The sequence below is a fragment of the Magnolia sinica genome, chromosome 4 (genome assembly GCF_029962835.1).
Source record: "Magnolia sinica isolate HGM2019 chromosome 4, MsV1, whole genome shotgun sequence".
NCBI lineage: Eukaryota > Viridiplantae > Streptophyta > Magnoliopsida > Magnoliales > Magnoliaceae > Magnolia > Magnolia sinica.
Window position 1 is genome coordinate 68217156 of NC_080576.1, and position 27850 is coordinate 68245005.

Genomic DNA, 27850 nt, shown 5'->3' on the forward strand with positions numbered 1-27850 from the left:
AAAACGTGCGCCGCCACCAGGAGCATAGCCGAGCTGCAAGATCGGACCAATGCCGTGTTGCTCACACCAGGAACTATACTCTCTATCCGGATCGACGAAGGTGCTAGCATCGTAGCCCTCCAAGGCAGTAGCTAACTCTCTCTCAGGCACTGATCTCCAGTCAGAAGCCCAGATGGGGGGCTAAGTGGCACCAAAGGACTGCCGGTCAACTGTCAAAAAAGTCTCTCCCCCAGGTACCACTTCGTCACACGCGGGTCCTCCAGAATACGGCATCATCGCGACGCTTGAAAAGCCTCCTGAGCTCTAGGAGTGAGCGCTGCGTTCGCCGGAGGTACAGCCTAGTATGGAACTGCAAAAAGGGATACAAGTAAAGGGCTGAGAAGCAAGCAGAAAGCAACACAGGGCAACACAAAATAAGGTGAATCACTCACATCATCAGGAACGAGGGCATCAATATTCGACCTCCAAGCAAGATCGAAAAACAAGCATGTACGACTGCGGTTATCCTTGTACCATAACATCATGCAGGGGAAAGGAGGCGAATGATCAATTAAGGTGGGAGCTAGATGGGGAAAGTGGTCGAAAAAGTAGACCTCCGCAAAACCATGATCAGATAGGGCACACCAGACCATCCCCAAGGAAAGCGGGACATGAAGGATAACAAGAAGGTACCTCAATGACTGGGTAGAAGCCAGTCAAAGATCAGCTAATACAACGGCTAGCCTTGTCCAGCCCCTCATACAAATGGGCCAGAAGGGCCGCATTCCAATTATACGGTGTGGGGAAAGTGATGTCTGCCATGAGCGACAACAGACGGGAACTCACGAGCTCATTCCAGTGGCAGAAGATCATCGCACCCATAGTGTACAAAATCAAAGCCCATGTCCAAGTCCCACATCCAAAAGGGCCACATCAAGGGCCACCTCAAGGGCCACCTCCAAAAGGCCCACATCAAGGCCCATATCCAAAGCCCACTTTCAAGGCCCATGACCCCGTCCAAAAGCCCACATCGAAGCCCACATCCAAAAGCCCACATCGAGGCCCACATCCAAAAAGCCCAGGCCTGTTTTTTAAGGCCCATTTTCAAGAAGATCCATTCCAAAAGCCCATCTAAAAAACCCATGCCCAGGCCCACTTTTCAAGGCCCATTCCCAAAAGACCTCTTCTTAGAGACCATTCCCAAAAATCATCATCCACCATAAATCCATACATCTGGATCAGTCAAGATCATGATGTGGGGACCACTTGGAAAATCCCACCCATCCATCATTCACCAAAAATGGCCAGCCATCACGATTTATATCATCCATACACACAAGTAGGCCGCAGATCATCCATCCAACGGTTCAGATCATCACCAAAAAAAAATCAAATCAAGTAAAGCTTTAAGGGGGGGGGGGGGGGGGGGTGGGCCTTTTCTTATCACACCCCCACTCCATAAAAAAATGAAAAAAATAAAAGATAAAAAAAATATACATATATATGAGAATAATCCAACTAACCATTTGGCCCAAAACAAATAAGTCCAACGGATCAGATCAATCAGGATGGTCTAACGGTCCTGATCATGGCCCTCTCCAAGCCCAAGAGAAAATCCAACCCATCAAAAGCTCCTAAAAATGAACGGCCCGACAAGATCCAGCAAAGGGCTAGAATTACCTGAAGTTGGGGAAATGAAGAAAAATGTAAAAAAGGGCTCAAGAAATCTATCGAAACCCCTCTATAATAGCTACAGGGACCACAATGGGTCCCTGGACGTCCTAAATACAAGATTCAAATAAGGAAGGAGGTTGCACCAAATGGACAAGTGCACGGGACGGACCAGTGCTCCAAGCGACGGACCGGCGGTAGCCGGACTGCCGCCCGCGGCAGTCCGACCGCTGCCCGACCAAAAGCTTGCATGGGGCAGCGGACTGTCCCCTAGGGCGGTCTCAACAACCGGTTTTTCCCTCTGACCGCAGGATAATACCCAAAAAAATTTCCAAAAATAATCCCAAACTTCCAAAAAATTTCTAAAACAGTCCTAAATTTTTAAAAGTCACCAAAACAGGCCTAAATTTTCAAAAGTCACCAAAACAGGCCCAAGTTTTCAAAAGTTACCAAAACAGTCCCCAAAATTTCAAAATTACCAAGACAGCCACCAAAAATTTTCAAAGAAATCTCCAAAAAAAATAATTTTCAAAAATAATTTTTTTTAAAAAATCTCCAACAATTCCAAAAAATCTCCCAAAAAAATCCCAAAAAGTCCCAGAAGTTACCAAAAATTACTAAACTAATACAAAATAAATCCCCAGTGAGTATAGCCTCAAAAAGGTTTGTCTCTTCTAAATCATTAACCCCATTAATTTATTCAAGGAAGCCATCTGACCTTTTTACAAATAAAAAAACCGAATGACGATGCCCACCCGCGAGATCGAACGGATAGTTTAAAAAAAATAATTCAAAAATGCACGCGTCGCGTAGTACACTGAGGAATCTTCCATATTCTCCAGTTGTGGTCAGTGCAAATAGCTAAATAAGATTCGATCCCTTCCGGTTTCCCTAAAGGATGATCGAATCCGTATATGATACATGTACGATTGGTCTGATCTCTATCTGAACAGTCGTACAAATGCTAGTAAAATTGATTAGATCCATCTTTGGAAAAGAATAATCAAACTCGAAGTGACAACAATCCATTGTAACCAAAGTATTAGAATCAGCAGACTGCATGACAAAAGATTACCTGCACATACCTAGTCCAGGATGTTCGCAAAATTTGATCGAGTCCAAGTTGGCGTAGTGAGTTCCCCGTAAGGCCGCACCAACACGCAGGGCTGCTAACCACTTTGACGATCAAATGGATCGAATACTCCTAGGGTGATTACATAGCAAAGGAACGACAGACCAAATAGTATGGGAATCCTCGTAAAGCTGCACGAATGCGCAGAGGACCTACTTTTCAGATTTACCCTCCAATGCTATCAACAATCTGATGTAAAAGGGTTGTGATTGGTGATCCGTAAAGCCGCGACGAATGCGCAGGGGACAATCACAACGTTTTCCTCAACCCTCGTGATATGTGCAAGTAACTTCTTTTCCAAACAGTCGACCGACAATGATACAATGACAGGCAATTGATTCGAATCACTACCCTTTTTGACCAGAAGGGTGGGGTGTCTACTTGATTTGACCTTCGATTGCTCACAACCTCAGTCAAAGAGGGGCATCTATAGACACCCCACCCAGGCTAACATCTTGGAAAAGCTAAGACAGGCTAAGAACCATGATCACACCTTGAAACAAACCCTAATCCCCGCCTAAACCTAATCCGGACCCAAAAGTCTCAAAACCGAGACCCAAAACCTTGATCTAAACCATTCAGCACACATACAGCCTCACCTATACCCTATAGCCTAGCCAGAATCCTCTAACCATACCTAAATCCAACACTTTGAGTCCCAGGAACCTAAAATGGAGACCACCGGAGAAACCAGAGTACCACACGAAACCCACATGCACGAATCCGGCCCGAACCAGGCTCGGGCAGTAGTCTGACTACCGCCTGCGGTACTTCGACTACCACCGCTCGCAGCCCTCGTGTGGACAGTTGTCTTAACATCTAAAAGTTAACTTTTTCCTAGAATTACTCCTCAATCTGAGCTTATTTACCCTTTTACCAACCCCATTAGCCAATGAGAGCATGCCATGTGGCATCTCTCTCCTCTCCACCAACCACCACTTGCCACCTCAGCTTTTAACCCTCTCAAGCCCACTATTTACCATTCAACCATTGGAGAAGGCTATAAATAGCCCTCTCTTCTTCTTATTTCCTCACACCACAACACAACAACTAAGAGAGTGAGAGAGAGAGAGAAAGAGAGAGAGAAAGTGAGAGAGAAAGAGAGTGAGTGAAGAAGACAATGAGGGAAAGGGAGGGAGCTCCCAAACCCTCATAGTTCTAATTTTTTCAGCCACCCCCTAGCCCTCCTCTCAACCCATCCAATCCATAGGCCTAACCCAAATTGATCACGGTTCAGTCTATGTCTTAGCCTATTCAAGAATCAAGCCAAAGATCCATCATCTTACAAGCATTCATCATGACATCTACTCCCTTCTCAACCTCCCTGCTTCTCTAGATCTCTAGTGAATGTATGCTCTGTGGCTTACCATACATCAGATCCTGTCACATCAAAAATTTCTAGTGATCTAGTCCACTTTTCTTACCTCTTTGCATAAGCATCATCACATCTACCTTCTAGACACATTATCGGATGTATGCTCTATGGCCTGCCGAAATCTTGGATCTTACTACATCAGAAATCCACGTGTGACTAGTCCCATCATGACCATAGCACTATCATCATCCCTTGAGATTGTTTTACCACACTAAGTAGAGATCATACATTTGTACGGGCAGAGAGGGTGCCTAACCCCTTCCCTCTTTGTAATTGAGGTCCCTTACCCGGAATCCCGGATCACAGATCAGGAGTCACTCTAAGGTAAGAAAGTCTTTGAATTTCTCCAACCTTACATATTCCGTAGGTTCTAGCCGACTGCGAGATTCTGAGTTTCATTGGCTAGTGGCGACTCCAACATTTACAAATTAGCCTAATCCCCCACCACCAAATCCATAACATTTCAAATAGCATGGGTGCCAATCTTCAGTGTCTACAATATCCCATGGTACCAAGGGAATGCATTGAAAGCCAAATATATGCACCGTAAGTACCGAGTACTGCATGAAATATTCTGCTCCAACGCTTACCCTCGAGGACCTAATCGAGCAGATCTTACAGGATTCATGGTCATGATTATGTATTGTGTTACCACTGGAATCAAGCTATGTTTGCTTACTTTGAATCTTCACTAGTTAGCTAGTGTCATCCACACATCCAGAGAAGTCCATCTACCTTTCCCTCACATCATTCATGTGATATGCGATACAATCGGTCTTCCTTTGACAGACAATCCTGAGCGTCCTCTACAATATTTTAACAGGATCAATATTAAAAAACCGGACCTTAAATTTCATGCATATCTGGAAGGCCATCATGAGGAAGAAATTCATGGAGAAGGGGAGATGAGGGAAGGAGTTGTGCCAACATGCGAAGATCCATAAGAGCCTCAACAAGTTCTAGCTCCGACCGATTTCGTTCAGACCCAACGCTTCAAATTTCATCAAGATAGGGTCGAGACGTTGCAACATGGATTGGCTCATATAGAGGATAAGCTAGAGAGACATGATGCGCGATTTTAGGCATCGGAGAAAATGGTGTCTGGTGTATAGCACACGGTCTAGTAGCTCATTGATCTATTGATGTGCCATCGAGACGATACAGTCCATCCTCATCTGTACCAGCACCATAGAGTCGACAGCTCTCCTGCCACCACATACACCAACTACTCATCTACACGTGCGGGCATGGGTATCTTTTTGAATGCCCTATGTTCTTGTGTATGTATGTGGTGGATAACTAACATGAAAAGTCTAACAATTTTTTTAATGGTTTATGGATATCATCTAAATGAGGAAAATACTTGTATTTTGGTATACCCATGGTTGGGCTAGATATTTGGTTGGGTTGGTTTGGGATGGATGTTAAAATACTGCCAAGCTTGGGCAATTTTTATTTTGGATTTTTGATGGTTGATTGATTATATATATATATATATATATATATATATATATATATTTGTTGCCATGTCTATTTGCTGTCAATTCTTCACTAATCTCTATGGAATGCTAGTATAAATTGTGATTATTTTCTCCTGAATATACATTAAGATTGAGAACTAGATTATAATTTTTGATGTTTAAAGATATACTGGTATCTATTATTGAGAAATCACCGCTCTCCTTTAACCTTGATTCTCCCATGCTTTATGCTTCAACTTCAGTCAACTCATAGTGATATACTGCCCTTTGCCAATGACTAACAAAAAGGGGGAGAAAAAATCCCACCATGGAGAAAATTGTGTGTATCTATGTATGTATGGTGGTGCAGGTGTTAGAGGGAGCAGCTGCAAGAAGATAGGGGGAGCAGCTACTACTAAATGCTACAATCTTATGTGTGACCTCACATAGCTTATTTATAAAATTGTATAAAGTTCCTGTACACACAATTTAGGGTGTTGGTCTAGATGTTGTTCTAGGATTTCAGGTGTTTTGTCACGTAATTGACAAAGGGGGAGATTAAAAGTGCCCTGGTTTGTCGATTAGTGTGAATGTTGAGTCAGCAAGACAAGTGAGCCCCATATGAAGATCTTTCAAGCGTCTACCTCAACTGGATGTGTGCTCCGAACTTGTCAAAGGTAAACTTAGCCTTACATCCCATGTCCCAAAACACCTAGGTACATAGAACCCTTAAAAACAGATAGAACAACATAGGGGTTATAGTATGAAAACTAGTTTGCAAAACAGGAAAATTTCTAAGTTTTCAGCTCTTGTCGATATATCAAGAGAAGCTCGATATGATCGGAAACCAGTTATCGATGTCCTCGAAATGTAATCAATATCATCAAATTGAGGACCACTTGTGTCCAGCAACAAAATTGATCTCTAGACTAAATTATCGATGAATCAATGGAACATTCGATATCATCGTCATTCAAATTTTGAGACCATCGAGACAGCTCCATATAATCAAATTCTGGCCTGTTCGTGTCCAGCAAGCTTCTAAGGTAAATCATACATTTATCAATGACTTAAAGGACATCTCAATATCCTTGGAATTCAAACTTCGATGATATCAATGGACCTTCGATGTTATCGATTTCGGACCAAATTGTCGAGCAAGCTTTTTAGGAAAATCCTCATTAAATGATTTAAGGAATTGAAACTCCTTCAATAAAATTGATGTTCAAATATTGATCATATCGAATCTAGGTCGATATCATCGAATTCAGACAATAGAGTGTCCAACAAGCTTATAAGAAAATCTTCTAAAAAAGATCGATGAATTGAAATAGGTATCGATATCATCGACATTTGAAATTTGATGACATCGTGGGAGGATCGATAATATCAAAGCCATTGTCTTTATTCTTAGCCTGCTCTCTTGTTTTTCATTTTCGAGAAATCGTTTCGTGGGTCGATGAAATCAGAGTTCGAAATCCGATGACATCGAAGCATGTTCGATAGGATCGATCTGTGCATAAGAGGTTCATCAGTAATTGTCAGAAGAGTTAATTTCATCGATCTGTCACTCGATGTCTTCGAAAGTCTACGTTCGATAATTTCAAACTCTGTCAAAAATCTGACTATTTTATTATTGTTGGATCTCTTTGCCTATCTAAGGAGAGCTTGTTATTGGTTGCAGTAGTGAGAAAAATAAAGAGAGCCTTGAGAGAGTCCTGCATACTATTTATCCTAAGCTCTTTTTCTTATGAGAGTTCATTCTCCAACCCACCCTCATCACTGATATTCAATAGAGTGGATTGGGGAATGAACTTCCGCATTCAAGGATCATCCAGCTACTACCTTAATGGAAAATTATTGAGCTGGTATACCTTGAATGCTTAAATGCTTGGAATCACTCCGTCTTTAAAATAGGAAAAAATTTAATATAGTAGGATTCCAACATAACCTTGACCCAACCCGTCATCATACATTGGAGCGTCATCATACATTGGAGCGTCATCAGTGTTGCAGATCAAGGGAGCTGAAGATTCTTCGTCATCAAAGGAGGAGATCTTCATCAACGTGCTTAATGGGGCTTATCTACTTATCTGTAAGTCATTAAAGTATAGAGACCCTGTTGATCATTCCTTTGTATAGGATTAGGTCACAAGTGATTCTCACCCCTTTCAAGTCCTCATAGGAGGCCTCTGATGGGAGAATACATGTGGGTGCTGTGTGTTGGCCCTTGCTCTTAGTGAGCATAAACTTAGGTCCTTAGTGTACATCCTTGGCCTGTGTGGCCTAAAACCTAGGTGTTGTGTGTTGACTTTTTCTCTTGTTTAGGGCATAAACTCTTAGGTTCTTTGTGTGGATCCTTTGCTCTTGTAACTTGGGTGCTATGTATTGACCCGTGCTCCTGTGTGCGGCATAAACTTGTGTCTCATGGAGACATGTTAGGTACCTTGTGTAGGTCGTAGAGTCAACCTTGTGTAGGTTATATTGGTTTAAGGTAAACCTGATTTGAAACCTCCATTAGTGAAATCTGGTACACTAAAGGGTTGAGTGCGTCCGCCGGGAGTGGAGTAGGCAAGTAGCTGAACCACTATAAAGGACTGTGTTTGGGATTACTATTTGCATTTTACTTGTTTGTGTTTACTTTGAATGTTCACATGATGCATGATGACATGATTATTTAGAGCTGATAAGTTTCACATTCCACACACAGTCACTCATTCAATCCATCTTAGACTAAGGTTATATATATTGTTCAGATTCTGCTCAGTCTGGTGAATGGATCCTCTATTTGGCTTGGAACCTATTAGAGTAAAGTTAAACGTATCTTGATAAATTGTTATATTATATCAAGATAATGATGATAGGATTTTAAACTATCTTAAAATTTTATAGCTAAGTTTACCTTTGAGGAGTTCGGAGCACACATCCAATTGAGGTAGACACTTGAAAGATCTTCCTATGGGGGTCACTTGACTTGCTAACTTAACACTCACACTAATTGATAAACCAGGGCACTTTCAATCTCCCCCTTTATCAATTACGTGACAAAACACTTGAAATCGTAGAACAACACCCAGACCAACACCCTAAATTGTGTGTACAAGAACTTTACACAATTTTACAAATATGCTATGTGAGTTTAGACACAGGATTGTAACATTTAGTTGTAGCTGCTCCCCCTATCTTCTTGCAGATGCTCCCCCTAACACTTGTACCACCATACATACATAGATACACACAACTTCTTCCATGGTGGGATTTGTTCTCCCCCTTTTTGTCAGTCATTAGCAAAGGGCAATATATATCAAAAGTAGTTAACTGAAGTTGAATCATAAAAACATGGGAGAATCAATGCAAAGGAGAGCGGTGATTTCTCAAAAATAGATAGCAATATATCTAAAAACGTTAGAAATCACAATCCAGTTCAAAATCTTAATGGATAGATAATAGAAAGCAATCACAATTTATACTAGCATTCCATAGATATCAGTGAGTAATTGTGAGCAGATAAACATGGCAACAAATATATATATATATATATATATATATATATATATATATATATATATATATATATATATATATATATATATATATATTAGTATTTAGCCATTAAAATACCCAAAATAAAAACTGCCCAAGCTTGGTAATATTTAAACATCCAACCCAAACAAACTATCCAAATATCCAACCCAACCATGGGCACATGAAAGTAAAGTATTTTCCTCCTTCAGAGGATGAATAACTCCAAAATGTTTCAATCCATCACAAGAGAATCATGTGGACCCCAAAACAACATCAGCCGTAGTGTCCAGATATGGCCACATCCATACCAGTCATTCTTTTAGCACTTAAGGTGCTCGAGTTGCTCCATCAGTCAGCAAGTCAACTACTTGTTGTGTGGTATGCTAGAGAACTTCAATTCTATCCTCAATCACAATCAGACATCTTTCGCAGTTGTAAAGATGCTCGTCAATACCAGCCAGAGCATTCAGCAGATGGCGTTCAAGTTGGTGGTCCCAACGATTTGTGATTGACTTAGGACTATGCAGCAGCGTACGATTAGATCCCCAAGGCGTGGACAGATATGAGAGCTGATGATTCTTGACACTAGGAGTTTGTGTGGGAGGACTACTCAGGTTGATGGGATGAAGTTAGGCATAACTGTTGTGCCTGCTGGACTGCTTCTTGATCAAATCATACTTTCGGATGAACAACATCGGACGTGGCTGGTAGGCCCACATATTGAGCTAGCTTGCATATGAGTGAAGGAAATGGAAGTGTATCACGATGTTCCCCTCTGATTATATGAACTAGCTGACCTAGGATAAGGGTGGGAACTCACATTTGGACCTCTTGATAGACATCATATAGGACATTGAGCACAAAGGGAGTAAGATAACTTTCCTTTGCATCACATGGATACACATTAATCCCAAAGATGTTGTGGAGAATTTTGAAGGAGGGTCCAAGGTGGTTGACATGAAGAGTGTTTTCATCATTCCTAGGAACTGTGGTGCCATGACACAATGCTCATGTTATCTCGCCCCATACTCCTAACCCATTTAGATTGTGTTCCGTCATTGGGATTCGAGTTACTTCTAGGTTCAGGAGATGACCAAGTATGATTGGAGTAATGAGTTTCATGTGATGCATGAGCTCCAATCGAATACACGGGGGATTATCACGAACAATGTGGCAACTGTTGAAAAACTGATGAATCAACTCGAATTGGTAGGTTTCACCAAGGTTGAGTATATTTTACCACCCTATTACTTCTAATAGGAGATCCACTCCGAATGGTTTGATTACGTTGTTAAAAACAATGCACTCTGTTGTAACTTGTTCGTAAGCCAATTGATTAGGACGAGAATGACTTATTTCTGGTTGCTTATTCTTTGATTTGGATGATTTGGAATGAATAAGATCCTTACCTTTGCCTTTTACCATGGTTCTTCTTAGAGGGAGCCCAGGAAGATAGATATAGATAAGGAAAAACAACCAGAGAAGAGAAGGAACAAGTTAAGAAAATTGTGACACTCATTTTTCTTTTATAGTAGAGAGTCGATGATATCGATATCCTGTCGATGATATCGAGAAGAGAAGGAACAAATTAAGAAAATTGTGATGCTCGTTTTTCTTTTGTAGCAGAGAGTCGATGATATCGATATCCTATCAATGTTATTGAAGTCAGGCTCTTAATGTTATCAAACTGTATCGATGACCGTTGAAAAGGACCATGAGTTAAGAACCAACAGATATCGAGATAAGTTAAATTTATAACCATTGGAAGGGACTGACGGTTAAGGCAATGTATTCCCGAGAGTCATCGATGAGATTGAGACTTGTTCGATTTCATCGAGTATGAAAGAAAAATTAAAACATATCTCTCTTAATATTCAGAATATGGTTAAGATATAAAGATATACCTATATAGTACATGTTTAACCATACGAAAATAAGAGGACCATAGTCCTCATATATGCTAATTCAGCTCATGTTTGATTTTGACTTGTCATCAAATTGTACACACTCCAATTAATTTCTAAAGATTGCTAAACCTGTTTGCATTTAGCGGTTTAGTTAGTATGTTAGTAAGTTGATTTTCTCTAGACACATAGTCCAACACTATGATCTTTTCTTCAACAAGCTCTCAGATAAAATGATGTCTAATGTCAATCTTCTTGGTCTGAGAATGTTGAACAAGATTCTTTGAAATATTGATAGCACTAGTGTTGTCATAAAAGAGAGTCATAGTTGACTACTCAATCCCATAATCCAGTAGCATCTGTTTGATCCATAGGAGTTGAGCACAGCGACTACCTGTAGCAATGTATTTAGCTTCAGCAGTGGACAGGGATATCGAATTCTATTTCTTGATATGCCAAGACACTAAACAATTTCCAATATAAAAACAGCTGCCACTGGTTGACTTGCGATCATCTAAGTTTCCAGCCAAATCGGTGTCTGAGTATCTAACAATGATGGTAGATGTTTCGAATGGATACCATAGACCGAAAGAGGTTATTCCAGCCACATACTTGATGATTCTTTTAACTGCTGTTATATGAGATTCCTGGGATCAGCCTGATATCGCGCACATGCTCCTACACGAAACGATATATCTGGACAACTTGTAGTTAGATATAATAGGCTTCCTATCATGCTTCGATATAGGTGTTGATCCACACTTTTCCCATTTATATCTTTGGAGAGTTTGAGTGTGGTGCTCATGGGAGTATGATAAGTATGACGAGATTCAAGTCCAAATCTTTTTACTAGATCTTTTGCATACTTGCTCTGACATATGAAGATCCCATTATGCAATTGCTTCACTTGTAAGCCTAAGAAGAAGTTCAACTCGCCAACCATACTCATTTCAAATTTAGACTTCATGAGATCAGCAAAGTTATGAGCAGTATCTTCACATGTAGAACCAAAGACTATGTCATCCACATAGATCTGGGCAATGAGTAATGAATTCTCTATCTTTTGAGTGAATAGTGTTTTATCTACACTACCCCTGCAGAATTTATGATCTAAAAGAAATTGCGTCAAACATTCATACCAAGCACGTGGTGCTTGTTTGAGACCATAAAGTGCTTTGCTCAATCGATAAACATGTTGAGGATACTTGAGGTCTGAAAATCCCTTAGGTTGTTCCACATAGACTCCTTCATCAAGTACTCCGTTTAGAAATACGCTTTTGACATCCATTTGAAATAGTTTAAATTTTAGTGCACATACAATTGACATGAGAATCCTGATTGACTTAAGGCGAGCTACAGAAGCAAATGTTTAATCAAAGTCAACGCCTTCTATTTGTGAGTATCCTTGAGCTACCAATCTTGCTTTATTCCTAATCACATTGCCAGATTCATTGGATTTATTCTTGAAGATCCATTTGGTTCCAATGATATTTGTATCAGGTGGCCTAGGAACCAGTTGCCATACCTCAGTTTTTTTAAAATTGTTGAAGTTCTTCTTGCATAGCATTTATCCAATATTCATCTTGAAGAGCTTCGACAATATTTTTAGGCCAATTAGAAATGATTATAGATGCTTTCTAATTGGCGTCGAGTTCTTACACCATCATTAGGATCTCCAATGATTTGATTTAGAGGGTGATCTTTAATGATAGGTATGTTAGACGATGGTTGAGGTTCATTAGATGTGGAAATTTTGTTGTCTGTTTTACTTAGAATGCATGAGTCCAATTCATTTAAGGAACTTTCTTCTTCATGAGGTTGGTCATCAACTACCACATTAACTGATTCTTGAATGGTGAGGGTTCTTAGATTGTATACTCTATAGGCACGACTATTCAAGGCATATCCTAAAACAATGCCTTCATCACTCTTAGACTCAAACTTACCTAGGTGTTCTCTGTCTTTCAGGATATAACATTTACTGCCAAAGACACGGAAGTGCTTCACACTAGGTTGTTTTCCATACCATATCTCACATGGGGTTTTGTTTAAGCCTGCTCTCAAATATACTCTATTTATTATATGGCAGGCGGTATTGACTGCTTCAGCCTAGAAAATTTTGGCCATATCCTTTCCATTCAGATAACTGAGCCCATTTCCTATAAAACTCGATTCTTTCTTTCAACAACTCCATTTTGCTGAGGAGTTTTCAACGCTGAGAATTCATGGTGAATTCCTTTTTCATCACAATATTTTTAAAATCGCTCATTTTCAAATTCACCACCATGATCACTCCTGATACAATTTATGCAGTATCCTCTCTCATTTTGGAGTCACTTTGCCATGACTACAAATTCATCAAAAGCATTAGATTTTTCTCGAATAAAAGTGAACCAAGTAAATCTAGAGTAATCATCCACTACCACTAAGAAGTATCTTTTCCTACCATGACTTTCAACTTTGGTGGGACCCACTAGGTCCATGTGTAACAAGTCTAATGGTTTTGATGTTGCTATGGTGGTTGTCTTTTTGTATCCAACTTTTATCCATTTACCCTTTAGGCAATCACCACATACAATCTTTTCTTCCTTTATAATCTTGGGAAGACCCCTTACTAAGCTTTTTTGAACTTAACTTGGCTAAGTTTCGATAGTGCATGTGACCTAGCCTTTGGTGCCATAGTTTGGACTCGCTTTTCATAGCCACGTTACATTTTGTGGACAATACATTCTCATTGCTACTTTCAATTACGTAGCAGTTGTCACTTGTGCATAAGCCTTTCATGATAGATTTTTGTATTTGATCTAACATTCTATACATATTTTTTGAAAAAGTGACCAAGTGTTCTTTGTTGCAGATTTGTGAGATACTAAGTAGAGTATGTTTTAGACCTTCAACATAAAGAACATTTTTATTCTTGGGGAGTCCCGGTCCAACTATTGTTCCTTGCCCAATTATTTTGGCAGAGCTCCCATCTCCAAAAGTGACTGACCCATCATTAAAGTCTAAATACTCATAAAAGTGGGTTTGGTCACTGGTCATGTGTCTGGAGCACCCTGAAATTGTGGTAATGACCACTTCAGTTGAAGTGAAAATATGCCAAGATGTCCTAGAGGGGGGTGAATAGGACTTTTTAAAAATTTTATGATGATTTAGAACTTATCAACCCTATCATACAGTAATATACAATTAGCAAGATTTTTTTTCTTCAATGTAACTTTGTTGGCTTCCAAGCCAAATAAAGGATCCAATCATAAGACTATTCAAAACATAAACAAGCTGTATAACATAGTTCATGATGGATGTGACTGTGTGTGAGATGTAATTTTAATTAGTTTTAGGTAATCATGTAAACATGCATTATGAGAACATTCAGAGAAATCACACAAGTAGTAAGAGTAAATAGCAATCCCAAACACAGTCATTTTTATAGTAGTTCGACTACGTGTCTACTCCACTTCCGGCAGACACACTCAACCCTTGAGTGTACCGGATCTCACTAATGGAGGTTTCAAATCAAGTTCACCTCAAACCAGTATAACCTACACAAGGCTGACTCTGACGTATCTTTATGAGACATAAGTGTATGCCCCACACAGGAGCAAGGGTCAACACATAGCACCCAGATTTTAGGCCACACAAGCCAAGGATCCACACACGGAACCTAATAGTTTATGCCCTACACAAGAGCAAAGGTCAATACACAACACTTAGGTTTTAGACCATACAAGTCAAGAACCTACACAAGGACCTAATTTTATGCTCTCCACAGAGCAAGGGTCAACACATAACACCCCCACGTACTCTCCCGTTGAAGGCCTCCTATGAGGACTTGAAAGGGGTGAGAAACACCTTTGACCCAATCCTACAAAAGGAATGATAGAAAGGGTCTCTAGACTCAAATGACTTACATATAAGCAGATGAGCCCCATTAAGCACGTTAATGAAGATCTCCTCCTTTAATGATGAAGAATCTTCAGCTCCCTTGAACTGCAACACAGATGATGCTCCAATGTAAGTCGACGGATTGGGTTAAGGTTATATTGGAATCCTACTCTATTAAATATTTTCTGATATTAGAAATAGAGTGATTCCAACCATCTATGCATTCAAGGTATCCCAGCTCAGTGATTTGCCATTAATGTGGTACCTGTAGGATCCTTAAATGTGGAAGCTCATTCCCTAATCCACTCTATTGAATTTTAATGATGAAGGTTGATTGGAGGATAAACTCCCATGAGAGAAAAAGGCTTAGGGTATATATGATCTGAATTAAACACTCAAAAGCTCTATCTATTTTCTCTACAACAACCAAAGACAAGCTCTCATTAACTAGGAAAAAAGTTCCAATGGAAATAAAATAGTCATATTTTTGACAGAGTTCGATATCATCGACCAGGATTCGATATCATCGAGCATATACTCTCGATACCATTGCATGGTCGCTCGATGACACGAACTCAATTTGTCAAACACTTTTGAACCTTTTTGCCAACTGGTTAAGGCTATCGAACACTCTTCGATGTCATCAAATTTCGAACTCTGATTTCATCGATGCAAGGTTCTATTCTTTGACATTTGAAAACATGAGAGTAGACTTGCCTTTGAAACTTAATAGCTATTTGATATGATCGAGCATCCCTCGATATCATTGGAATTTTAATATCAATGATATCGATAACAGTGTCGATTCATCGATATTTTAAAGTAATTTTCCTATAAGCTTGCTGGACAGTTTGTGTCATATTTCGATGACATTGACCTGGTCTCGATATGATCGATAGTTGAATATCGCTTTGATCGAGTGATCCTCGATACTTGAAAGATTTTACCTGAAAGCTTGCTGGATAGTTTTGTGTTCCAATCTGATATCATCGAAGGTTTGTCGATATCATCAAGGTTTGAATTTTGAGGATATCGAGGCTCTCTTCGAGATATCGAAAATCACATGATTTCTCTTAACAGCATTTTGGACACAACTGGATAAATGTTGATTTTATCGATCCGTCTCGATGAACTCGTGATTCAAAATTCGATGATATCGAATATTCCATCGATTCATCGATAATTAAGTTCAGGATTCATTGTGGTTGCTGGACATCTGAAGTACTTAATTCGATAATATCGAGTGAGTTTCGAGGACATCGATAGCAGAGTTCAATTTCATCAAACAACTTATCAATAAATCGACAAAGGCAGAAAACTTAGAGATTTTCCTATTTTTGTAATATAGTTTTCTCACCTTAAACCCTAAGTTGTTCTATCCATTTTTAAGGGTTTTATATACCCGGTGTTTTGGGACATGGGATGTGGGCTGACAAAGGGTCAACACACAGCTCCCCCTAACACCTGTACCACCATTCATACATAAATACACAGATACACACAATTTTCTTCCGATGGTGGGATTGTTCTCCCCCTTTTTGTCAATCATTGATAAAGGTCAGAATATACCAATCCGAAGCATTTGACTGAAGTTGTACCAGAAACAACTGAGAGAAACAATAGAGATCCAGATATTCCAATTTATAACAGATAAATCTCTAAAATGCATAATCAGTAAGAGAGAGATGTATAATAGATAACGACATCTCTATTTACATGAGTACCATTTATGCATACCAGGTCATGGGAGAGCTGTGATTTAAACAGAAAATAGGAGCATAGCTTTAAATGACATAAATCACACGACCAATTCTCAATTATTAAGGAATATGCAGGAGAAGACATTCACAATTCATACCAGCATTTCTCAAAATTTCTCACATAATTAAGAGCAGAAATATATGGCAACAATTATATATGAATTATCACGCAGCCATCAACAAAAATATCTAAAACAAGAACTGCCTAAGCTTGGCAGTCTTGCAACATTCATCCCAAATCAACAAAACCAAATATCTAGCCCAACCATGGGCTTACAAAAAGTCAAGTATTTTCCTCATATAGAGGATATTTATAAACCATCCCCCCCTAAAAAAAAAAAAAAAAAGCTATTAGATTCTTCATGTTAGCTAGCCAACACATACTATAACACCCCGTACTTTTCAGTACTCGGGTGTTACCATGAGGGCCTACATTAGGATCACAAACTTGATTTAGTGATTCTGTAAGAAACTGTAAACTCATTGGACTTTAGAAGCATCGGTCTAAGTGTATCCAGATTAGCATGGGAATGCTGGAGGACAAACATGATTTGACCGACCACCAGATGAAGCCCACCTGAACTAGTCAGATGGGTGGCCTAACTTAAGTTGATTCATAATAACCCATTTAAAAAAGTATATATATTATAATAATACTACAAGAAATCTGACCTTTAGCGATGAAAATTTTCGTAGCTAAAAATTTTTAGCGACGAAAATTTTCGTCGCTAAAAATCCGAAGCAAATGGTTTTTAGCGACGAAAAATTTTAATCATCACTAAATGGAAGCTTTTTAGCGACAAAAATTTTCATCGCTAAAAGTTTTTTAAGCGACGAAATTTTCATCGCAAAAAACTTTTGCAAAACTTTTTGCGACGAATACTTTCGTCGCTAAAAAATGAATGTTAAACTTTTAGCGACGAAAATTTCCGCCGCTAAAAATATTTTGGATAACTTTTAGCAACAAAAATTTTCGTCGCTAAAAAATACTTGCATAACTTTTAGCTATGAAAATTTTCGTCGTTAAAAATATTTTGCAAAACTTTTAGCAATGAAACTTTTCGTCGCTAAAAATATTTGCATAAATTTTAGCTACGAAAATTTTCGTCGCTAAAAATATTTTGCAAAACTTTTAGCTACGAAAATTTTCGTCGCTAAAAATATTTTGCAAAACTTTTAGCTACGAAAATTTTCATCGCTAAAAGTCTCTTTTAAAAAAAAAATTCCAGCACAAAATTTTACATAAAATTCCATATATACACCTGTTACAATATATTTCATCATATTCATCCTGATATACAACTGTTATACAATATATTTCATCATATTCACATTCACATCCATCTAAACCCAAACTAGTAAATCCATCCAAACAAAAACTACATTCATCCAAAAACAAACAATCTTATCCACATGGTTCGGGATTGGGTTTAGGTTTCGGTTTTCAAGTTTAGGTTTAGGATTAGGTTAGGGAGTTGAGATTAGGATTAGGTGTAGGTTTAGGATTAGGGATTTGAGAATATGTTAAGGTTTAGGTTTAGGAAATTGGGTTCGGGTTATAGGTTTACGTTTAGGTTAGGTTATAAGTTAAGGTTTAGGAAATTGAGTTTAGGTTATAAGTTAAGGTTATAGGTTAAGGTTTAGGTTATAGGTTAAGTTTTTCAGTTTAGGTTAAGGTTATACAGGTTTAGGTTTAGGTTATAGGTTTTGAGATTTGAGAATAGGTTTAGGTTAAGGTTATAAGTTTAGGTTTAGGAAATCGGGTTTGGGTTCGGGATCGGGTTTAGGTTTGGGTTTTCAAGTTTAGGTTTAGGTTTAGGCTAGGGAGTTGAGATTAGGATTAGGTGTAGGTTTAGGTTTAGGGATTTGACAATACGTTAAGGTTTAGGTTTAGGAAATCGGGTTCGGGTTATAGGTTTAGGTTTAGGTTTAGGTTAGGTAATAGTTAAGGTTTAGGAAATTGAGTTTACGTTATAGGTTTAGGTTATATGTTAAGGTTTAGGTTTAGGTTAAGGTTTAGGTTTAAGTTATAGGTTTTGGGATTTGAGAATAGGTTTAGGTTATGGTTATAAGTTTAGGTTTAGGAAATCGGGTTTGGGTTCGGGATTGGGTTTAGGTTTGGGTTTTCAAGTATAGGTTTAGGTTTAGGTTAGGGAGTTGAGATTAGGATTAGGTGTAGGATTAGGTTTAGGGATCTGAGAATACGTTAAGGTTTAATTTTAGGTTATAGGTTAAGTTTTCGGTTTAGGTTAAGGTTATATAGGTTTAGGTTTAGGTTATAGGTTTTGAGATTTGAGAATAGGTTTAGGTTAAGGTTATAAGTTTAGGTTTAGGAAATCGGGTTCAGGTTCGGGATTGGGTTTAGGTTTGGGTTTTCAAGTTTAGGTTTAGGTTTAGGTTAGGGAGTTGAGATTAAGATTAGGTGTAGGTTTAGGTTTAAGGATTTGAGATTACGTTAAGGTCTAGGTTTAGGAAATCAGATTCGAGTTAGGTTTAGGTTTAGGTTTAGGAAATCAGGTTCGAGTTATAGGTTTAGGTTTAGGTTAGGTTATAGGTTAAGGTTTAGGAAATTGAGTTTAAGTTATAGGTTTAGGTTATAAGTTAAGGTTTTAGGTTAAAGGTTAAGTTTTAAGTTTAGGTTAAAGTTATATAGGTTATAGGTTAAGGTTTAGGTTATTGGTTAAGGTTTAGGTTTAGGTTAAGGTTAAGTTTTAAGTTTAGGTTATAGGTTAAGGTTTAGGTTTAGGTTAAAGTTTAGGTTTAGGTTATAGGTTTAGGGATTTGAGAATAGGTTTAGGTTAAGGTTATAAATATAGGTTTAGGAAATCGGGTTCGGGTTCGAGATCGGGTTTAGGTTTGGGTTTTCAAGTTTAGGTTTAGGATTAGGTTAGGGAGTTGAGATTAGGATTAGGTGTAGGTTTAGGTTTAGGGATTTGAGAATATGGTAAGGTTTAGGTTTAGGAAATCGGGTTCAGGTTATAGGTTTACATTTAGGAAATTGAGTTTAGGTTATAGGTTTAGGTTATAAGTTAAGGTTATAGGTTAAGGTTTAGGTTATAGGTTAAGTTTTTCAGTTTAGGTTAAGGTTATACAGGTTTAGGTTTTGGTTATAGGTTTTGAGATTTGAGAATAGGTTTAGGTTAAGCTTATAAGTTTAGGTTTAGGAAATCGGGTTTGGGTTCGGGATCGGGTTTAGGTTTGAGTTTTCAAGTTTAGGTTAGGGAGTTGAGATTAGGATTAGGTGTAGGTTTAGGTTTAGGGATTTGACAATACGTTAAGGTTTAGGTTTAGGAAATCGGGTTCAGGTTATAGGTTTAGGTTTAGGTTTAGGTTAGGTTATAGTTAAGGTTTAGGAAATTGAGTTTACGTTATAGGTTTAGGTTATATGTTAAGGTTTAGGTTTAAGTTATAGGTTTTGGGATTTGAGAATAGGTTTAGGTTAAGGTTATAAGTTTAGGTTTAGGAAATCGGGTTTCGGTTCGGGATTGGGTTTAGGGTTGGGTTTTCAAGTATAGGTTTAGGTTTAGGTTAGGGAGTTGAGATTAGGATTAGCTTTAGGGATCTGAGAATATGTTAAGGTTTAAGTTTAGGTTATAGGTTAAGTTTTCGGTTTAGGTTAAGGTTATATAGGTTTAGGTTTAGGTTATAGGTTTTGAGATTTGAGAATAGGTTTAGGTTAAGGTTATAAGTTTAGGCTTAGGAAATCGGGTTCGGGTTCGGGATTGGGTTTAGGTTTGGGTTTTCAAGTTTAGGTTTAGGTGTAAGTTAGGGAGTTGAGATTAAGATTAGGTGTAGGTTTTGGTTTAAGGATTTGAGATTACGTTAAGGTTTAGGTTTAGGAAATCAGATTCGAGTTATAGGTTTAGGTTTAGGTTTAGGAAATCAGGTTCGAGTTATAGGTTTAGGTTTAGGTTAGGTTATAGGTTAAGGTTTAGGAAATTGAGTTTAAGTTATAGGTTTTGGTTATAAGTCAAGGTTTTAGGTTAAAGGTTAAGTTTTAAGTTTAGGTTAAAGTTATATAGGTTATAGGTTAAGGTTTAGGTTATTGGTTAAGGTTTAGGTTTAGGTTAAGGTTAAGTTTTAAGTTTAGGTTATAGGTTAAAGTTTAGGTTTAGGTTATAGGTTTTGGGATTTGAGAATAGGTTTAGGTTAAGCATATAAATTTAGGTTTACGAAATCGGGTTCGGGTTCGAGATCGGGTTTGGGTTTGGGTTTTCAAGTTTAGGTTTAGGTTTAGGTTAGGGAGTTGAGATTAGGATTAGGTGTAGATTTGGGTTGAGGGATTTGAGAATATGTTAAGGTTTAGGTTTTGGAAATCAGGTTCGAGTTATAGGTTTAGGTTTAGGTTAGGTTATAGGTTAAGGTTTAGGAAATTGAGTCTAGGTTATAGGTTAAAGTTTAAGTTTAGGTTAAGGTTTACGTTTAGGTTATAGGTTTTGTGTAACGACCTTGGAAATTTTGTGTTAATCTTTCCTTAAGTAGTTATTTTTGGGGTAATTAGCGCTATACTCGATTGCTTGTGAAATTCGCATCAATCACTTTAAATTGTATCTGCATGGCTCTAAACTTGTAGATTAGTTAGCGCAACATTACTCTGAAATCGGAGATTCATCGCTAAATCCAGTTGTTTTGGGAAATTTTTGGAAGATCTGGATCGGACCTGGACCGCGCGTCGAAAGTCCGATGGCGATGATCTTAGGCTGTTGCGGTCATCGAGTTGGGCTTGACCATCACCTCGAAAATCAAGTCCATGTGATGTTTTGAGTCAATTTGATTGAGTTTGGAGTGAAGAGTGTGAGAACGGTTGGAATTTATTAAGTTTTTATGAAATCTGAGTCGTGTCTCTTGCGCGATGATTTTAAGCTATCTGACCGTTGGATTCTGACCCAATTTCACCCTCTGATCAGGGTAGGTGGCCCAGGCATATCCTTGTGCTTGTGGACCTGAGCGAGATTCCGTGACCGTTGAATTGAGTGTGGTCCGCCACGGCTGATCTGAAGAGCCGATCGGTATGAAAACTCAGCTTGACCTAGATCCATGGTCAGTGAGCTTAAGTCCGACCTTTCGTAGTTATAAGCCCACCAGAAGTGCTTCGTTGGATCGTAAGAGGCGGGTTTTGGTTATAACCTAGGTATACCTTGTCCCTGGGGTTATTTCCATCAAATATAGGCCTATTTATAGTCCTTAAACCCTAGCTCTCTTTTCCATACGAATTTTCTCTAACCCTAGCTTGGAAAGAGAGCGGAAAAGAGAGAGAAAGTGAGAGAGATAAGTTGGTGAATCATCTTGGATTCTTCTTTGTTCTTCTTCATCCTTGAACCTTCACTTTGAATCATTATTCTGACGTTCTAAGTTCATCTTGGGGTAAGTTAACCTAACCCTAATCTGTGTTAGAGCTTAGAATAGTCTTGGTGTTGTTGTATCTCATTTCTATCCTTGTTTTAGGGTATTCTATCGCCGTTGACGAAGATAACTCGTCTAAATCAGTTCGGTGTTTCTTTTCTGGCTTAAGGTGCGGACTTTAAGTGTACAGGTTATGGTTTTCAAGGCTTTCAATGCCAGTGAATGATTTATTCTTGTTATGGATGAGATTCTGCATGCCAAATGTTGTGTTTACGTTGCTTTCCTGTTATGCATGTGTTATATTGAGATTTGTGTATTCTAAGTGTATGTATAAAGTACCGTATATGTATAAAATATGCACCTGTGGTTGCCATGATTATTTGTCATGTATGTATGATAACTCCTTGGTAAAAGGAATTGTCTAAATGCATGTTTTTCAACATACGTCATGTATGTTGTTCCATGTATGCTAAGTGTTTGTAGAAATGCATGAATGATCTAAAGTGTAACTTATTACACTAATTGCGAGCGTTGAGAAGTGATTCTCAACACTCCTATTGATGCGCATGATTTCCTTTATACAAGTTACATTCCATGTTATTTAAATTCAAGCACTACTTGTGCTTACATTTATGTTAAGTTGATATTCTTCAGTGCTTATGTTCCATGATTTAAGTTGTTGTTCCATTACTGTTTTACATTCCATATGAATATCTGTTGTAGTGTAAGGTGTGTGGGACTATGCATTAGTCCAGGAAATCGGTAATCGACTCTATGTTCGTGGTTGAGGTTGCTTTCGCCACGTAGGACGTATTAGACGAACCCGAGCCGTATTAGAGTTGTCGGCAGTGGTTTGGCCACGCGGAGTGTTTGCGCACTTTATGTCGCTCAACTTAACGTGCGCTCGTGCTAGTCGAGTTCGTCAAGTAACCCGATTGTCCGATGTATGTTCACCATGTATGGACGCTACTGCTTGAATCTAGAGTACCGAACTTACCAGTGTAATCCTAATAACCATGGTACCTCGATCCGGTAAGACTCATGAGCCGGACATGGTGGTATGGGACACCGTGTTCGAGCTGTCGGCCTACGCTGGGGTGACGAGCCTCCCCGTAGTGACCAGTGAGCAACTAAACTCGTGAGCCGATTATGGTGGTATGGGACACTATATTCGTGCTGTCGGCCTACATTGATTGGTGACGAGCCCTTTGTAGTGACCTCTAGCATACCTGGATACCACAAGGAGGTGACGAGCCAAACTGTGGTAGTAAAGGTGTGAAAGGCGTACATTGATTGGTGACGAGCCCTTTGCTACGACCTCAAATATATGATCGTATGAGATGTCTAGGATTGACGACCCTAGTATGGATCACTGTTTGGATGGTGACATGATTAAGGTATCTTAGCTTCCCAATCCTGCTGTATAAAATAGACTAATAACAACTCGGTAATCATATCCATGCACCGCATTTGCATGTGCTTTGTAGATGTGGCGCACTTTGAGGCGATGTCATGCGTAACGTAAGATGAAGATGCTGAGGGTGTACGCGTGAGGGCACGCATCATTTTGCATACATCCTTGCATTAATAAGAGTACTTAGGATTTATTTAATTGTTCTGCTTTATCATTACTGTTTGATTGAACTGATAACATGTTAACCAGTGCCTTATTGTTCCACTGAGTTAATCACTCACTCCCACGTTTCTGGGGCAGTGTTAAACACCCACCAGACTCTGTCTTAGGTTCTGATGTTGCAGATGTTGATGCGACGTCTGAGGCAGAGCGGGAGATGGATGATGATGAGGCTGCGTTCTCTTATATGCAGTTTTCAGATGGGTTCTAGCGAGCTTATTCTGATGCGCGGGATCTCTGGGATTATTTTTGGGAATTTAAATGATGTAACTTGATACTTATAATTTTGTCAAATAACACTTTCATACGACCTGGTTTGTATATGTACTTCAGGGATTTACACTTGTACACATATTTTTCTATAAGTCTTCCGCTTGCTTTATTCACTTATCCCTGAATCATATTTGTGTTTTGGCTTAATCTATTCCATGTTTTATGCACTAATACAGTCAACATACATCCTTCATTAAATATGTTGCATAAGTGATGTTTTGGAACTCGGGAGCTGAGTTATGCTCGACCCCCGAATTTCAGGGCATTACATTTTGGAATTTGAGAATAGGTTTAGGTTAAGGTTATAAGTTTAGGTTTAGGAAATCGGGTTCGGGTTCGGGATCGGGTTTAAGTTTGGGTTTTCAAGTTTAGGTTTAGGTATAGGTTAGCGAGTTGAGATTATGATTTGGTGTAGCTTTAGGTTTAGGGATTTGAGAATACGTTAAGGTTTAGGTTTAGGAAATCAGGTTCAGGTTATGGGTTTAGGTTTAGGTTAGGTTATAGGTTAAGGTTTAGGAAATTGAGTTTAAGTTATAGGTTTAGGTTATAAGTTAAGGTTACAGGTTAAGGTTTAGGTTAATGGTTAAGTTTTAAGTTTAGGTTAAGGTTATATAGGTTTAGGTTTATGTTATAGGTTTTGCGATTTGAGAATAGGTTTAGCTGAAGGTTATAAGTTTACGTTTAGGAATTCGGGTTCGGGTTCGAGATCAAGTTTAGGTTTGGGTTTTCAAGTTTAGGTTTAGGTTTAGGTTAGGGAGTTGAGATTAAGATTAGGTGTAGGTTTAGGTTTAAGGATTTGAGATTACGTTAAGGTTTAGGTTTAGGAAATCAGGTTCGAGTTATAGGTTTAGGTTTAGGAAATCAGGTTCGAGTTATAGGTATAGGTTTAGGTTAGGTTATAGGTTAAGGTTTAGGAAATTGAATTTAAGTTATAGGTTTTGGTTATAAGTTAAGGTTTTAGGTTAAAGGTTATGTTTTAAGTTTAGGTTAAAGTTATATAGGTTTAGCTTTAGGTTATAGGTTTTATTGAGAATAGGTTTTGGTTAAGGTTATAAGTTTAGGTTTAGCAAATCAGGTTCGAGTTCAGGATCAGGTTTAGGTTTGAGTTTTCAAGTTTAGGTTTAGGTTTAGGTTAGGGAGTTGAGGTTAGGATTAGGTGTAGGTTTAGGTTTAGGGATTTGAGAATACGTTAGGGTTTAGATTTAGGAAATCGGGTTTGGGTTATTGGTTTAGGTTTAGGTTAGGTTATAGGTTAAGGTTTAGGAAATTGAGTTTAGGTTATAGGTTAAGGTTTATGTTTAGGTTAAAGTTTAGGTTTAGATTAAGGTTATAAATTTAGGTTTAGGAAATTGGGTTCGGGTTCGAGATCAGGTTTAGGTTTGGGTTTTCAAGTTTAGATTTAAGTTTAGGTCAGGGAGTTGAGATTAGGATTAGGTGTAGATTTGGGTTTAGGGATTTGAGAATATGTTAAGGTTTAGGTTTAGGAAATCAGGTTCGAGTTATAGGTTTAGGTTTAGGTTAGGTTATAGGTTAAGGTTTAGGAAATTGAGTTTAGGTTAAAGGTTAAGGTTTAGGTTTAGGTTATAGGTTTTGGGATTTGAGAATAGGTTTAGGTTAAGGTTATAAGTTTAGATTCAGGAAATCGGGATCGGGTTTAGGTTTGGGTTTTCAAGTTTAGGTTTAGGTATAGGTTAGGGAGTTGAGATTATGATTAGGTGTAGGTTTAGGTTTAGGGATTTGAGAATACGTTAAGGTTTATGTTTAGGAAATCAGTTTCGGGTTATAGGTTTAGGTTTAGGTTAGGTTATTGGTTAAGGTTTAGGAAATTGAGTTTAGGTTATAGGTTAAGGTTTAGGTTTAGTTTAATGTTTTGGCTTGGGTTATAAGTTTTGGGATTTGAGAATAGGTTTAGGTTAAGGTTATAAGTTTAGGTTTAACAAATCGGGTTCGGGTTCGAGATCGGGTTTAGGTTTGGTTTTTTAAGTTTAGGTTTAGGTTTAGGTTAGGGAGTTGAGATTAGGATTAGGTGAAGATTTGGGTTTAGGATTTGAGAATATGTTAAGGTTTAGGTTTAGGAAATCAGGTTCGAGTTATAGGTTTAGGTTTGGGTTAGGTTATAGGTTAAGGTTTAAGAAATTGAGTTTAAGTTATAGGTTTAGGTTATAAGTTAAGGTTATAGGTTAAGGTTTAGATTATAGTTTAAGTTTTAAGTCTAGATAAAGGTTATATAGGTTTAGGTTTAGGTTATAGGTTTTGAGATTTGAGAATAGGTTTAAGTTAAGGTTATACGTTTAGGTTTAGGAAATCGGGTTCGGGTTTGAGATTGGGTTTAGGTTTGGGTTTTCAAGTTTAGGTTTAGGTATAGGTTAGGGAGTTGAGATTATGATTAGGTGTAGGTTTAGGTTTAGGGATTTGAGAATACGTTAAGGTATAGGTTTAGAAAATTGGGTTTGGGTTATAGGTTTAGGTTTAGGTTAGGTTATAGGTTAAGGTTTAGCAAATTGAGTTTAGGTTATAGGTTAAGGTTTAGGTGTAGGTTAACATTTAGTTTTTGGTTTGGGTTATAGGTTTTGGGATTTGAGAATAGATTTAGGTTAAGGTTTCAAGTTTAGGTTTAGGAAATCGGGTTCGGGTTCGGGATTGGGTTTAGGTTTGGGTTTTCAAGTTTAGGTTTAGGTTTAGGTTAGGGAGTTGAGATTAGGATTAGGTGTAGGTTTAGGTTTAGGGATATTAAAATACGTTAAGGTTTAGGTTTAGTAAATCGGGTTCGGATTATAGGTTTAGGTTTAGGTTAGGTTATAGGTTAAGCTTTAGGAAATTGAGTTTAGGTTATAGGTTATAGGTTATAAGTTAAGGTTTAGGTTTAGGTTAAGGTTTAGGTTTAGGTTTGGGTTATAGGTTTTGGGATTTGAGACTAGAATTAGGTTAAGGTTTTAAGTTTAGGTTTAGGAAATCGGGTTCGGGTTCGCTCTTAGGTTTAGGTTTGGGTTTTCAAGTTTAGGTTTAGGTTTAGGTTACGGAGTTGAGATTAGGATTAGGTGTAGGTTTAGGTTTAGGGATTTGAGAATACGTTAAGGTTTAGGTTTAGGAAATCGGGTTTGGGTTATATGTTTAGGTTTAGGTTAGGTTATAAGTTAACGTTTAGGAAATTGAGTTTAAGTTATAGGTTTTGGTTATAAGTTAAGGTTATAGGTTAAGGTTTAGGTTATAGGTTAAGTTTTAAGTTTAGGTTAAGGTTATATAGGTTTAGGTTTAGGTTATAGGTTTTGAGATTTGAGAATAGGTTTAGGTTAAGGTTATAAGTTTAGGTTTAGGAAATCGCGTTCGGGTTCGGGATCGGGTTTAGGTTTGGGTTTTCAAGTTTAGGTTTAGGTTTAGGTTAGGGAGTTGAGATTAGGATTAGGTGTAGGTTTAGGTTTAGGGATTTTAGAATACGTTAATGTTTAGGTTTAGGAAATCGGGTTTGGGTTACAGGTTTAGGTTTAGGTTAGGTTATAGGTTAAGGTTTAGGAAATTGAGTTTAGGTTATAGGTAAAGGTTTAGGTTTAGGTTAAGGTTTAGGTTTAGGTTTGGGTTATAGGTTTTGGGATTTGAGAATAGATTTAGGTTAAGGTTTTAAGTTTAGGTTTAGGAAATTGGGTTCGGGTTCGGGATTGGGTTTTGGTTTGGGTTTTCAAGTTTAGGTTTAGGTTTAGGTTAGGGAGTTGAGATTAGGATTAGGTTTAGGTTTAGGTTTAAGGATTTGAGAATATGTTAAGGTTTAGGTTTAGGAAATCAGGTTCGAATTATAGGTTTAGGTTTAGGTTAGGTTATAGGTTAGGTTTTGGAAATTGAGTTTAAGTTATAGGTTTAGGTTATAAGTTAAGGTTATAGGTTAAGTTTTAGGTTATAGGTTAAGTTTTAAGGTTAG